Source organism: Dama dama, chromosome 8 (assembly GCF_033118175.1).
Source record: "Dama dama isolate Ldn47 chromosome 8, ASM3311817v1, whole genome shotgun sequence".
Lineage (NCBI taxonomy): Eukaryota > Metazoa > Chordata > Mammalia > Artiodactyla > Cervidae > Dama > Dama dama.
Genome location: NC_083688.1, coordinates 60129030 through 60144106, shown reverse-complemented (window position 1 = coordinate 60144106; position 15077 = coordinate 60129030).

Genomic DNA, 15077 nt, shown 5'->3' with positions numbered 1-15077 from the left:
ATGAAAGGTTTTAAAAAACATGAAGAGCCTGAAAAGTTGTGAAAAATATGAAGAGCTTCAAAAGGTGTCAAAAATTTGAGGAGGGTGAAACGGTCTGAAAAATTGGAGGAGCATGAAATGGTGTTCAATAACCTTAAGAGCCTGAAAAGGTGTGAAAAATATGAAGAGTTTCAAAAGGTGTCAAAAATTTGAGGCGCATGAAACGGTCTGAAAAATTGGAGGAGCACTAAACGGTGTTCAAGAACATGAAGAGCCTGAAAAGGTGTGAAAAATATGAAGAGCTTCAAAAGGTGTCAAAAATATGAGGAGCATGCAATGGTCTGAAAAATAGGAGGATCATGAAGCGGTGTTGAAAAACATGAAGACCCTGAAAAGGTGTGAAAGATATGAAGAGCTTCAAAAGTTTCAAAAATTTGAGGAGCATGAAACGCTCTGAAAAATTGGAGGAGCATGAAACGGTGTTCAAGAACATGAAGAGCCTGAAAAGGTGTGAAAAATATGAAGAGCTTCAAAAAGTGTCAAAAATATGAGGAGCATGAAATGGTCTGAAAAATAGGAGGAACATGGAACGGTATTGAAAAACATGAAGAACAGGAAAAGGAGTGAAATATATGATGAGCTTCAAAAGGTGTGAAGAATATGAGGAACATGAAGCGGTGTTCAAAAACTTTAATAGCTTGAAAAGGTGTGAAATATATGAAGAGCTTCAATAGGTGTGAAAAATAGGAGGAGCATGAAGCGTTGTTCAAAAACATGAAGAACCTGAAGAGGTGTGAAATATATGAAGAGCTTCAAAAGGTTTCAAAAATATGAGGAGCATGAAATGGTCTGAAAAATAGGAGGAGCATGAAACTGTGTTCATAAATATGAAGAGCCTGAAAAGGTGAGAAATATATGAAGAGCTTAAAAAGGTGTCAAAAATATGAGGAGCATGAAACGGTCTGAAAAATAGGAGGTGCATGAAACGGTGGTCAAAAACATGAGGAGCCTGAAAAGGTGTGAAAAATATGAAGAGCTTCCTAAAGTTTCAAAAATAAGAGGAGCATGAAACGGTCTGAAAAATAGAAGGAGCATGAAGCGATGTTGAAACACATGAAGTGCCTGAAACAGTGTGAAAAATATGAAGAGCTTCAAAAGAAGTCAAAAATATGAGGAGCATGAAACAGTCTGAAAAATGGGAGGAGCATGAAACGGTGTTCAAAAATATGAAGAGCCTGACATGGTGTGAAAGATATGAAGAGCTTCAAAAGGTGTCAAAAATATGAGGAGCATGAAATGGTCTGAAAATTTGGAAGATCATGAAACGGTATTGAAAAACATGAAGAACAGGAAAAAGAGTGAAAAATATGATGAACTTCAAAAGGTGTGAAGAATATGAGGAACTTGAAGCGGTGTTCAAAAACATGAAGAGCTTGAAAAGGTGAGAAATATATGAAGAGCTTCAAAAGGTGTGAAAAATAGAAGGAGCATGAAGCGGTGTTCAAAAACATTAAGAGCTTGAAAAGGTGTGAAATATATGAAGAGCTTGAATAGGTGTGAAAAATAGGAGGAGCATGAAACAGTCTGAAAGTAGGAGGAGCATGAAATGGTGTTGAAAAACATGAAGAGCATGAAAAGGTGTGAAAAATATGAAGAGCTTCAAAAGGTGTCAAAAATATGAGGAGCATGAAACGGTGTTAAAAAACATGAAGAGCCTGAAAAGGTGTGAAAAATATGGAGAGCTTCAAAGGGTGTCAAAAATATGAGGACCTTGAAAAGGTGTTCAAAAACATGAAGAGCATGAAAAGATCTGAAAAATATGAAGAGCTTCAAAAGGTGTCAAAAATATGAGGAGCATGAAACGGTCTAAAATATAGGAGGAGCATGAAGCGGTGTTGAAAAACATGAAGAGCCTGAAAAGGTGTGAAATATATGAAGAGTTTCAAAAGGTGTCAAAACTATGAGGAGCATGATACGGTCTGAAAAATAGGAGGAGCATGAAACGGTGTTCAGAAACATGAAGAGCCTGAAAAGGTGTGAAAAATATGAAGAGGTTGAAAACGTGTCAAAGTATGAGGAGCATGAAACGGTCTGAAAAAGAGGAGGAGCATGTAGCAGTGTGGAAAAACATATAGACCATGAAAAGTTGTGAAATATATGAAGAGCTTCAAAAGGCATCAAAAATTTGAGGAGCATGAAACGGTCTGAAAAATGGGAGGAACATGAAGCGGTGTTGAAAAAGATGATGAGCCTGAAAAGGTGTGAAATATATGAAGAGCTTCAAAAGGAGTCAAATATATGAGGAGCATGAAACGGTCTGAAAAAATAGGAACATGAAGCGGTGTTGAAAAAGATGAAGAGCCTGAAAAGGTGTGAAAAATATGAAGAGCTTCAAAAGGTGTCAAAAATATGAGGAGCATGAATCGGTCTGAAAAATAGGAGAAGCATGAAGTGGTGTTGAAAAAGAAGAAGAGCCTGAAAAGGTGTGAAAAATATGAAGAGCTTCAAAATGTGTCAAAAATATGAGGAGCATTAAATGATCTGAAAACCATGAGGAGCATGAAGTGGTGTTCAAAAACATGAAGAGCCTGAAAAGGAGTGAAATATATGAAGAGCTTCAAAAGGTGTCAAAACTATGAGGAGCATGAAACGGTCTGAAAAATAGGAGGAGCATGAAAAGGTGTTGAAAAACATGAAATGCCTGAGAAGGTGTGAAAAATATGAAGAGCTTCAAAAGTTGTCAAAAATATGAGGAGCATGAAAAGGTGTCAAATATATGAGGAGCATGAAACTGTCTGAAAAATAGGAGTGGCATGAAAGGTTTTAAAAAACATGAAGAGCCTGAAAAGTTGTGAAAAATATGAAGAGCTTCAAAAGGTGTCAAAAATTTGAGGAGGGTGAAACGGTCTGAAAAATTGGAGGAGCATGAAATGGTGTTCAATAACCTTAAGAGCCTGAAAAGGTGTGAAAAATATGAAGAGTTTCAAAAGGTGTCAAAAATTTGAGGCGCATGAAACGGTCTGAAAAATTGGAGGAGCACTAAACGGTGTTCAAGAACATGAAGAGCCTGAAAAGGTGTGAAAAATATGAAGAGCTTCAAAAGGTGTCAAAAATATGAGGAGCATGCAATGGTCTGAAAAATAGGAGGATCATGAAGCGGTGTTGAAAAACATGAAGACCCTGAAAAGGTGTGAAAGATATGAAGAGCTTCAAAAGTTTCAAAAATTTGAGGAGCATGAAACGCTCTGAAAAATTGGAGGAGCATGAAACGGTGTTCAAGAACATGAAGAGCCTGAAAAGGTGTGAAAAATATGAAGAGCTTCAAAAAGTGTCAAAAATATGAGGAGCATGAAATGGTCTGAAAAATAGGAGGAACATGGAACGGTATTGAAAAACATGAAGAACAGGAAAAGGAGTGAAATATATGATGAGCTTCAAAAGGTGTGAAGAATATGAGGAACATGAAGCGGTGTTCAAAAACTTTAATAGCTTGAAAAGGTGTGAAATATATGAAGAGCTTCAATAGGTGTGAAAAATAGGAGGAGCATGAAGCGTTGTTCAAAAACATGAAGAACCTGAAGAGGTGTGAAATATATGAAGAGCTTCAAAAGGTGTCAAAAATATGAGGAGCATGAAACGGTCTGAAAAATAGGAGGTGCATGAAACGGTGGTCAAAAACATGAGGAGCCTGAAAAGGTGTGAAAAATATGAAGAGCTTCCTAAAGTTTCAAAAATAAGAGGAGCATGAAACGGTCTGAAAAATAGAAGGAGCATGAAGCGATGTTGAAACACATAAAGTGCCTGAAACAGTGTGAAAAATATGAAGAGCTTCAAAAGAAGTCAAAAATATGAGGAGCATGAAACAGTCTGAAAAATGGGAGGAGCATGAAGTGGTGTTGAAAAACATGAAGATCCTGAAAAGGTGTGAAAAATATGAAGAGCTTCAAAAGGTGTGAAAAATAGGAGGAGCATGAAGCGGTGTTCAAAAACATGAAGAGCTTGAAAAGGTGTGAAATATATGAAGAGCTTCAATAGGTGTGAAAAATAGGAGGAGCATGAAGCGTTGTTCAAAAACATGAAGAACCTGAGGAGGTGTGAAATATATGAAGAGCTTCAAAAGGTGTCAAAAATATGAGGAGCATGAAACAGTCTGAAAATAGGAGGAGCATGAATCGGTGTTGAAATACATGAAGAGAATGAAAAGGTGTGAAAAATATGAAGAGATTCAAAAGGTGTCAAAAATATGAGGAGCATGAAACGGTGTTCAAAAACATGAAGAGCCTGAAAAGTTGTGAAAAATATGAAGAGCTTCAAAAGCTGTCAAAAATATGAGGACCTTGAAAAAGTTTTCAAAAACATGAAGAGCATGAAATTGTGTGAAAAATGTGAAGAGCTTCAAAAGGTGTCAAAACTATGAGGAGCATGAAACGTTCTGAAAAACAGGAGGAGCATGAAACGGTGTTCAGAAACATGAAGAGCCAGAAAAGGTGTGAAAAAAATGAAGAGATTCAAAACGTGTCAAAGTATGAGAAGAATGAAACGGTCTGAAAAACAGGAGGAGCATGAAACGGTGTTGAAAAACATGAAGACACTGAAAAGGTGTGAAATATATGAAGAGCTTCAAAAGGTGTCAAAAATTTGAGGAGCATGAAACGGTCTGAAAAATAGGAGGACCATGAAGCGGTGTTGAAAAAGATGAAGAGCCTGAAAAGGTGTAAATTATATGAAGAGCTTCAAAAGGTGTCAAAACTATGAGGAGCATGAAACAGTCTGAAAAATAGGAGGAGCATGAAGTGGTGTTGAAAAAAATGAAGAGCCAAAAAGGTGTGAACAATATGAAGAGCTTCAAAGGTGTGAAAAATATGAAGAGTGTCAAAAGGTGTGAAAAATATGAGGAGCATGATACGTTCTGAAATATAGGAGGAGCATGAAGCGGTGTTCAAAAAGATGCAGTGCTTGAAAAGGTGTGAAAAATATGAGGAGCATCAAAAGGTGTCAAAAATATGAGGAACTTGAAACGGTGTTCAAAAACATGAAGAGCATGAAAAGGTGTGAAAAATATGAAGAGCTTCAAAAGGTGTGAAAAATATGAGGAGCATGAAGCCGTGTCCAAAAACATGAAGAGCCTGAAAAGGTGTGAAAAATATGAAGAGCTTCAAAAGGTGTCAAAATATGAGGAGCATGGAACGGTTTGAAAAATAGGAGGAGCGTGAAATGGTGTTCAAAACATGAAGAGCCTGAAAAGGTGTGAAAAATATGAAGAGCTTCAAAAGGTGTCAAAAATATGAGTTGCATGAAACGGTCTGCAAAATAGGAGGAGCATGAAACGGTGTTCAAAAATATGAAGAACCTGACATGGTGTGAGAGATATGAAGAGCTTCAAAAGGTGTCAAAAATATGAGGAGAATGAAATGGTCTGAAAAATTGGAGGAGCATGAAACGGTATTGAAAAACATGAAGAACAGGAAAAGGAGTGAAAAATATGATGAGCTTCAAAAGGTGTGAAGAATATGAGGAACTTGAAGCGGTGTTCAAAAACATGAAGAGATTGAAAAGATGTGAAATATATGAAGAGCTTCAAAAGGTGTGAAAAATAGAAGGAGCATGAAGCGGTGTTCAAAAACATGAAGAGCTTGAAAAGGTGTGAAATATATGAAGAGCTTGAATAGGTGTGAAAAATAGGAGGAGCATGAGACAGTCTGAAAATAGGAGGAGCATGAACGGTGTTGAAAAACATGAAGAGCATGAAAAGATGTGAAAAATATGAAGAGCTTCAAAAGGTGTCAAAAATATGAGGACCTTGAAAAGTTGTTCAAAAACATGAAGAGCATGAAAAGGTCTGAAAAATATGAAGAGCTTCAAAAGGTGTCTAAACTATGAGGAGTATGAAACGGTCTAAAATATAGGAGGAGCATGTAGCGGTGTTGAAAAACATGAAGAGCCTGAAAAGACGTGAAATATATGAAGAGTTTCAAAAGGTGTCAAAACTATGAGGAGCATGAAACGGTCTGAAAAATAGGAGGAGCATGAAACGGTGTTCGTAAACATGAAGAGCCTGAAAAGGTGTGAAAAACATGAAGAGGTTCAAAACGTGTCAAAGTATGAGGAGCATGAAACGGTCTGAAAAATAGGAGGAGCATGAAGCAGTGTTGAAAAAATGAAGACCATGAAAAGGTGTGAAATATATGAAGAGCTTCAAAAGGCGTCAAAAATTTGAGGAGCATGAAACGGCCTGAAAAATAGGAGGACCATGAAGCAGTGTTCAAAAACATGAAGAGCCTGAAAAGGAGTGAAATATATGAAGAGCTTCAAAAGGTGTCAAAACTATGAGGAGCATGAAACGGTCTGAAAAATAGGAGGAGCATGAAGTGGTGTGGAAAACATGAAGAGCCTGAAAAGGTGTGAAAAATATGAAGAGCTTCAAAATGTGTCAAAAATATGAAGAGCATTAAATGATCTGAAAACCATGAGGAGCATGAAGCGGTGTTCAAAAACAAGAAGAGCCTGAAAAGGAGTGAAATATATGAAGAGCTTCAAAAGGTGTAACACTATGAGGAGCATGAAACGGTCTGAAAAATAGGAGGAGCATGAAAAGGTGTTGAAAAACATGAAATGCCTGAGAAGGTGTCAAAAATATGAAGAGCTTCAAAAGTTGTCAAAAATATGAGGAGCATGAAACCGTCTGAAAAATAGGAAGGGCATGAAAGGTTTTAACAAACATGAAGAGCCTGAAAAGGTGTGAAAAATATGAAGAGCTTCAAAAGGTGTAAAAAATTTGAGGAGCATGAAACGGTCTGAAAAATTGGAGGAGCATGAAATGGTGTTCAAGAACCTGAAGAGCCTGAAAAGGTGTGAAAAATATGAAGAGCTTCGAAAGGTGTCAAAAATTTGAAGAGCATGAAACGGTCTGAAAAATTGGAGGAGCAAGAAACGGTGTTCAAGAACATGAAGAGCCTGAAAAGTTGTAAATTATATGAAGAGCTTCAAAAGGTGTCAAAACTATGAGGAGCATGAAACAGTCTGAAAAATAAGAGGAGCATCATGTGGTGTTGAAAAAAATGAAGAGTAAAAAGGTGTGAAAAATATGAAGAGCTTCAAAAGGTGTGAAAAATATAAAGAGCTTCAAAAGGTGTCAAAACTATGAGGAGCATGAAACGTTCTGAAAAATAGGAGGAGCATGAAACGGTGTTCAGAAACATGAAGAGCCTGAAAAGGTGTGAAAAAAATGAAGAGGTTCAAAACGTGTCAAAGTATGAGGAGCATGAAACGGTCTGAAAAATAGGAGGAGCATGAAAAGGTGTTGAAAAACATGAAGACACTGAAAAGGTGTGAAGTATATGAAGAGCTTCAAAAGGCGTCAAAAATTTGAGGAGCATGAAACGGTCTGAAAAATAGGAGGACCATGAAGCGGTGTTGAAAAAGATGAAGAGCCTGAAAAGGTGTGAAAAATATGAAGAGCTTCAAAAGGTGTCAAAACTATGAGGAGCATGAAACAGTCTGAAAAATAGGAGGAGCATCATGTGGTGTTGAAAAAAATGAAGAGCCAAAAAGGTGTGAAAAATATGAAGAGCTTCAAAAGGTGTGAAAAATATGAAGAGCTTCAAAAGGTGTCAAATATATGAGGAGCATGAAACAGTCTGAAAAATAGGAGGAGCATGAAAGGTGTTGAAAAACATGAAGAGCCTGAAAAGGTGTGAAAAAAATGAAGAGCTTCAAACGGTGTCAGAAATAAGAGGAGCATGAAACGGTCTGAAAAATAGTAGGAGCATGAAACGTTGTTGAAAAATATGAAGAGTGTCAAAAGGTGTGAAAAATATGAGGAGCATGATACGTTCTGAAATATAGGAGGAGCATGAAGCGGTGTTCAAAAAGATGCAGTGCTTGAAAAGGTGTGAAAAATATGAGTAGCATCAAAAGGTGTCAAAAATATGAGGAACTTGAAACGGTGTTCAAAAACATGAAGAGCATGAAAAGGTGTGAAAAATATGAAGAGCTTCAAAAGGTGTGAAAAATATGAGGAGCATGAAGCGGTGTCCAAAAACATGAAGAGCCTGAAAAGGTGTGAAAAATATGAAGAGCTTCAAAAGGTGTCAAAATATAAGGAGCATGGAACGGTCTGAAAAATAGGAGGAGCATGAAACGGTGTTCAAAAACATGAAGAGCCTGAAAAGGTGTGAAAAATATGAAGAGCTTCAAAAGGTGTCAAAAATATGAGTTGCATGAAATGGTCTGAAAAATAGGAGGAGCATGAAACGGTGTTCAAAAATATGAAGAGCCTGACATGGTGTGAGAGATATGAAGAGCTTCAAAAGGTGTCAAAAATATGAGGAGAATGAAATGGTCTGAAAAATTGGAGGAGCATGAAACGGTATTGAAAAACATGAAGAACAGGAAAAGGAGTGGAAAATATGATGAGCTTCAAAAGGTGTGAAGAATATGAGGAACTTGAAGCGGTGTTCAAAAACCTGAAGAGCTTGAAAAGGTGTGAAATATATGAAGAGCTTCAAAAGGTGGGAAAAATAGAAGGAGCATGAAGCGGTGTTCAAAAACATGAAGAGCTTGAAAAGGTGTGAAATATATGAAGAGCTTGAATAGGTGTGAAAAATAGGAGGAGCATGAGACAGTCTGAAAATAAGAGGAGCATGAAACGGTGTTGAAAAACAGGAAGAGCATGAAAAGATGTGAAAAATATGAAGAGCTTCAAAAGGTGTCAAATATATGAGGACCTTGAAAAGTTGTGCAAAAACATGAAGAGCATGAAAAGGTCTGAAAAATATGAAGAGCTTCAAAAGGTGTCTAAACTATGAGGAGCATGAAACGGTCTAAAATATAGGAGGAGCATGAAGCGGTGTTGAAAAACATGAAGAGCCTGAAAAGGTGTGAAAAATATGAAGAGCTTCAAAAGGTGTGAAAAATATAAAGAGCCTCAAAAGGTTTCAAAAATATGAGGAGCATGAAACGGTCTGAAAAATAGGAGGATCTTGAAGCGGTGTTCAAAAACATGAAGAGCCTGAAAATGTGTGAAAAATATGAATAGAATCAAAAGGTGTCAAAATATGAGGAGCATGACGGTCTGAAAAATAGGAGGAGCATGAAACGGAGTTCAAAACATGAAGAGCATGAAATGGTGTGAAAAATATGAAGAGCTTCAAAAGGTGTCAAAAATATGAGGAGCATGAAACTGTCTGAAAAATAGGAAAAGCATGAAGCAGTGTTGAAAATCATGAAGACCCTGAAAAGGTGTGAAAGATATGAAGAGCTTCAAAAGCTGTCAAAAATATGAGGACCTTGAAAAAGTTTTCAAAAACATGAAGAGCATGAAAAGGTGTGAAATATATGAAGAGCTTCAAAAGGTGTCAAAACTATGAGGAGCATGAAACGTTCTGAAAAATAGGAGGAGCATGAAACGGTGTTCAGAAACATGAAGAGCCTGAAAAGGTGTGAAAAAAATGAAGAGGTTCAAAACGTGTCAAAGTATGAGGAGCATGAAACGGTCTGAAAAATAGGAGGAGCATGAAAAGGTGTTGAAAAACATGAAGACACTGAAAAGGTGTGAAATATATGAAGAGCTTCAAAAGGCGTCAAAATTTGAGGAGCATGAAACGGTCTGAAAAATAGGAGGACCATGAAGCGGTGTTGAAAAAGATGAAGAGCCTGAAAAGGTGTGAAAAATATGAGGAGCTTCAAAAGGTGTCAAAAATATGAGGAACATGAAACGGTCTGAAAAATAGGAGGAGCATGAAGCCGTGTTCAAAAACATGAAGAGCCTGAAAAGTTGTAAATTATATGAAGAGCTTCAAAAGGTGTCAAAACTATGAGGAGCATGAAACAGTCTGAAAAATAGGAGGAGCATCAAGTGGTGTTGAAGAAAATGAAGAGCCAAAAAGGTGTGAACAATATGAAGAACTTCAAAAGGTGTGAAAAATATGAAGAGCTTCAAAAGGTGTCAAATATATGAGGAGCATGAAACAGTCTGAAAAATAGGAGGAGCATGAAAGGTGTTGAAAAACATGAAGAGCCTGAAAAGGTGTGAAAGAAATGAAGAGCTTCAAATGGTGTCAGAAATAAGAGGAGCATGAAACGGGCTGAAAAATAGGAGGAGCATGAAACGTTGTTGAAAAACATGAAGAACAGGAAAATGTGTGAAAAATATGAAGAGTGTCAAAAGGTGTGAAAAATATGAGGAGCATGATACGTTCTGAAATATAGGAGGAGCATGAAGCGGTGTTCAAAAAGATGCAGTGCTTGAAAAGGTGTGAAAAATATGAGGAGCATCAAAAGGTGTCAAAAATATGAGGAACTTGAAAAGGTGTTCAAAAACATGAAGAGCATGAAAGGTGTGAAAAATATGAAGAGCTTCAAAAGGTGTGAAAAATATGAGGAGCATGAAGCGGTGGTCAAAAACATGAAGAGCCTGAAAAGGTGTGAAAAATATGAAGAGCTTCAAAAGGTGTGAAAATATGAGGAGCATGGAACGGTCTGAAAAATAGGAGGAGCATGAAACGGTGTTCAAAAACATGAAGAGCCTGAAAAGGTGTGAAAAATATGAAGAGCTTCAAAAGGTGTCAAAAATATGAGTTGCATGAAACGGTCTGAAAAATTGGAGGAGCATGAAACGGTATTGAAAAACATGAAGAACAGGAAAAGGAGTGAAAAATATGATGAGCTTCAAAAGGTGTGAAGAATATGAGGAACTTGAAGTGGTGTTCAAAAACATGAAGAGCTTGAAAAGGTGTGAAATATATGAAGAGCTTCAAAAGGTGTGAAAAATAGAAGGAGCATGAAGCGGTGTTCAGAAACATGAAGAGCTTGAAAAGGTGTGAAATATATGAAGAGCTTGAATAGGTGTGAAAAATAGGAGGAGCATGAAACAGTCTGAAAATAGGAGGAGCATGAAACGGTGTTGAAAAACATGAAGAGCATGAAAAGGTGTGAAAAATATGACAAGCTTCAAAAGGTGTCAAAATTATGAGGAGCATGAAAGGGTGTTAAAAAACATGAAGAGCCTGAAAAGGTGTGAAAAATATGAAGAGCTTCAAAAGGTGTCAAAAATATGAGGACCTTGAAAAGTTGTTCAAAAACATGAAGAGCATGAAAAGGTCTGAAAAATATGAAGAGCTTCAAAACGTGTCAAAACTATGAGGAGCATGAAACGGTCTAAAATATAGGAGGAGCATGAAGCGGTGTTGAAAAACATGAAGAGCCTGAAAAGGTGTGAAATATATGAAGAGTTTCAAAAGGTGTCAAAACTATGAGGAGCATGATACGGTCTGAAAAATAGGAGGAGCATGAAACGGTGTTCGTAAACATGAAGAGCCTGAAAAGGTGTGAAAAATATGAAGAGTTTCAAAACGTGTCAAAGTATGAGGAGCATGAAACGGTCTGAAAAATAGGAGGAGCATGAAGCAGTGTTGAAAAAATGAAGACCATGAAAAGGTGTGAAATATATGAAGAGCTTCAAAAGGCGTCAAAAATTTCTGGAGCATGAAACGGTCTGAAAAATAGGAGGACCATGAAGCGGTGTTGAAAAAGATGAAGAGCCTGAAAAGGTGTGAAAAATATGAAGAGCTTCAAAATGTGTCAAAAATATGAGGAGCATTAAATGATCTGAAAACCATGAGGAGCATGAAGCGGTGTTCAAAAACATGAAGAGCCTGAAAAGGAGTGAAATATATGAAGAGCTTCAAAAGGTGTCAAAACTATGAGGAGCATGAAATGGTCTGAAAAATAGGAGGAGCATGAAGTGGTGTTGAAAAACATGAAGAGCCTGAAAAGGTGTGAAAAATATGAAGAGCTTCAAAAGGTGTCAAAAATATGAGGAGCATGAAATGGTCAGAAAAATAGGCGGAACATGAAACGGTATTGAAAAACATGAAGAACAGGAAAAGGAGTGAAAAATATGATGAGCTTCAAAAGGTGTGAAGAATATGAGGAACATGAAGCGGTGTTCAAAAACTTTAAGAGCTTGAAAAAGTGTGAAATATATGAAGAGCTTCAAAAGGTTTGAAACATAGGAGGAGCATGAAGCGGTGTTCAAAAAGATGAAGAGCTTGAAAAGGTGTGAAATATATGAAGAGCTTCAATAGGTGTGAAAAATAGGAGGAGCATGAAGCGTTGTTCAAAAACATGAAGAACCTGAAGAGGTGTGAAATATATGAAGAGCTTCAAAAGGTGTCAAAAATATGAGGAGCATGAAATGGTCTGAAAAATAGGAGGAACATGAAACGGTATTGAAAAACATGAAGAACAGGAAAAGGAGTGAAAAATATGATGAGCTTCAAAAGGTGTGAAGAATATGAGGAACATGAAGCGGTGTTCAAAAACTTTAAGAGCTTGAAAAAGTGTGAAGTATATGAAGAGCTTCAAAAATTTTGAAACATAGGAGGAGCATGAAGCGGTGTTCAAAAACATGAAGAGCTTGAAAATGTGTGAAATATATGAAGAGCTTCAATAGGTGTGAAAAATAGGAGGAGCATGAAGCGTTGTTCAAAAACATGAAGAACCTGAAGAGGTGTGAAATATATGAAGAGCTTCAAAAGGTTTCAAAAATATGAGGAGCATGAAACAGTCTGAAAATAGGAGGAGCATGAAACGGTGTTGAAAAACATGAAGATCCTGAAAACATGTTAAAAATATGAAGAGTTTCAAAAGGTGTCAAAAATATGAGGAGGATGAAATGGTCTGAAAAATAGGAGGTGCAGGAAACGGTTGTCAAATACATGACGAACGTGAAAATGTGTGAAAAATATGAAGAGATTCAAAAGCTGTTAAAAATATGAGGAGCATGAAACAGTCTGAAAAATGGCAGGAGCATGAAGTGGTGTTGAGAAACATGAAGAGCCTGAAAAGATGTGAAAAATATGAAGAGATTCAAAATGTGTCAAAAATATGAGGAGCATGACACGGTCTGAAAAATAGGAGGAGCATAAAGCGGTGTTCAAAACATGAAGAGCCTGAAAAGGTGTGAAATATATGAAGAGCTTCAAAAGATGTCAAAATATGAGGACCATGACACGGTCTGAAAAATAGGAGGAGCATGAATCGGTGTTGAAAAACATGAAGAGCTTCAAAATGTGTCAAAAATATGAGGAACATGAAACGTTCTGAAAAATATGAGGAGCATGAGACGGTCTGAAAAATAAGAGGAGCGTGAAATGGTGTTGAAGAAATTGAAAAGCCTGAAAATTGTAAAAATATGAAGAGCTTGAAAAGGTGTCAAAAATATGAGGAGCATGAAACGGTCTGAAAAATATGAGGAACACGAAACAGTCTGAAGAATATGAGGAGCATGACACTGTATTGAAAAACATGAAGAGCCTGAAAAGATATGAAAAATATGAAGAGCTCCATAAGGTGTCAATAATATGAGGAGCATGAAACGGTCTGAAAAATAGGAGAAGCATGAAACGGTGTTGAAAAACATGAAGAGCTTCCAAATGTGTCAAAAATAGGAGGAGGATGAAACGGTAAGAAAAATATGAGAATCATGAAACGGTCTGAAAAATAGGAAGAGAACGAAACGGTGTTGAAAACCATGAAGAGCCTGAAAAGTTGTGTAAAATATGAAGAGCTTCAAAAGTTGTCTAATATATGAGGAGCATGAAACAGTCGGAAAAATAGGAGGAGCATGAAATGGTGTTGAAAAATATGAAGAACATGAAAAGATGTGAATAATATGAAGTTCTTCAAAATGTATCAAACATATGAGAAGCATGAAACGGTCAGAAAAATAGGAAGAGCTTGAAACGGTGTTGAAAAACATGAAGAGAATGAAAAGGTGTGAAAAATATGAAGAGCTTAAAAGGTGTCAAAAACATGAGGAGCATGAAATGTTCTGAAAAATAGGAGGAGCACGAAACCGTGTTGAAAAAATGAAGAGCGTGGAAAAGTGTGAAAAATATGAAGATCTTCAAAAGCTGTCAAAATTAGGAGGATCATGAAACGGTATGAAATATATGATGAGCATGAAACGGTTTGAAAAATAGGAGGAGCAAGAAACGGTGTTGGAAAACATGAAGAGCATGAAAAGGTGTGAAAAATATGACGAGCGTTGAAAGGTGTCAAAAATACGAGGAGCATGAAACAGTTTGAAAAATAAGAGGAGCAATAAACGGTGTTGAAAAACATGAAGAGCATGAAAAGGTGTGAAAAATAGGAAGATCTTCAAAAAGTGTCAAAAATATGAGAAGCATGAAACGGTCGAAAAATATGGGGAGCATGAAAAGGTCTGAAAAATTGGAGGAGCATGAAGTGTGGTTGAAAAACCTGAAGAGCTTTAAAAGGTTTGAGAAATATGAGGAGCATGAAACGGTCTGCAATATAGGAGGAGCATGAAATGGTGTTGAAAAACATGAAGAGCTTCTAAAGGTTTGAAATATATGAGGAGAATGAAACGGTCTGAAAAATAGGAGGAGCATGAAACGGTTTTGAAAAACATGAAGAGCTTCAAAAGGTTTGAAAAATATGAGGAGCATGAAACGGTCTGCAATATAGGAAGAGCATGAAATGGTGTTGAAAAACATGAAGAGCTTCAAAAGATGTCAAAAATATGAGGAGCATGAAATGGTCTGAAAAATAGGAGGAACATGAAACGGTGTTGAAAAACATGAAGAGCATGAAAAGGTGTGAAAAATATAAAGAAGCTCAAAAGGTGTCAAAATTATGAGGAGCATGAAACTGTCTGAAAAATAGGAGGAGCATGAAACGGTGTTGAAAAACATGAAGAGCTTAAAAAGGTGTCAAAAATATGAGGAGCATGAAACGGTCTGAATAATATGAGGAGCATGAAACAATGTTGATAAACATGAAGAGCTTCAAAAGGTGTCAAAATTAGGTGGAGCATGAAATGGTCTGAAAAATAGGAGGGGCATGAAACGGTGTTGAAAAACATGAAGAGCCTGAAAAGGTGTGAAAAATATGAAGAGCCTCAAAATTTGTCAAAAATATGAGGAGCATGAAACGGTCTGAAAAACATGAGGAGCACGAAACTATCTGAAAAATTAGAGGAGCATGAAAAAATGTTGATAAACATGAAGAGCTTCAAAAGGTGTCAAAAATATGAAGAGCTTCAAAAGGTGTCAAAAATATGAGGAGCATGA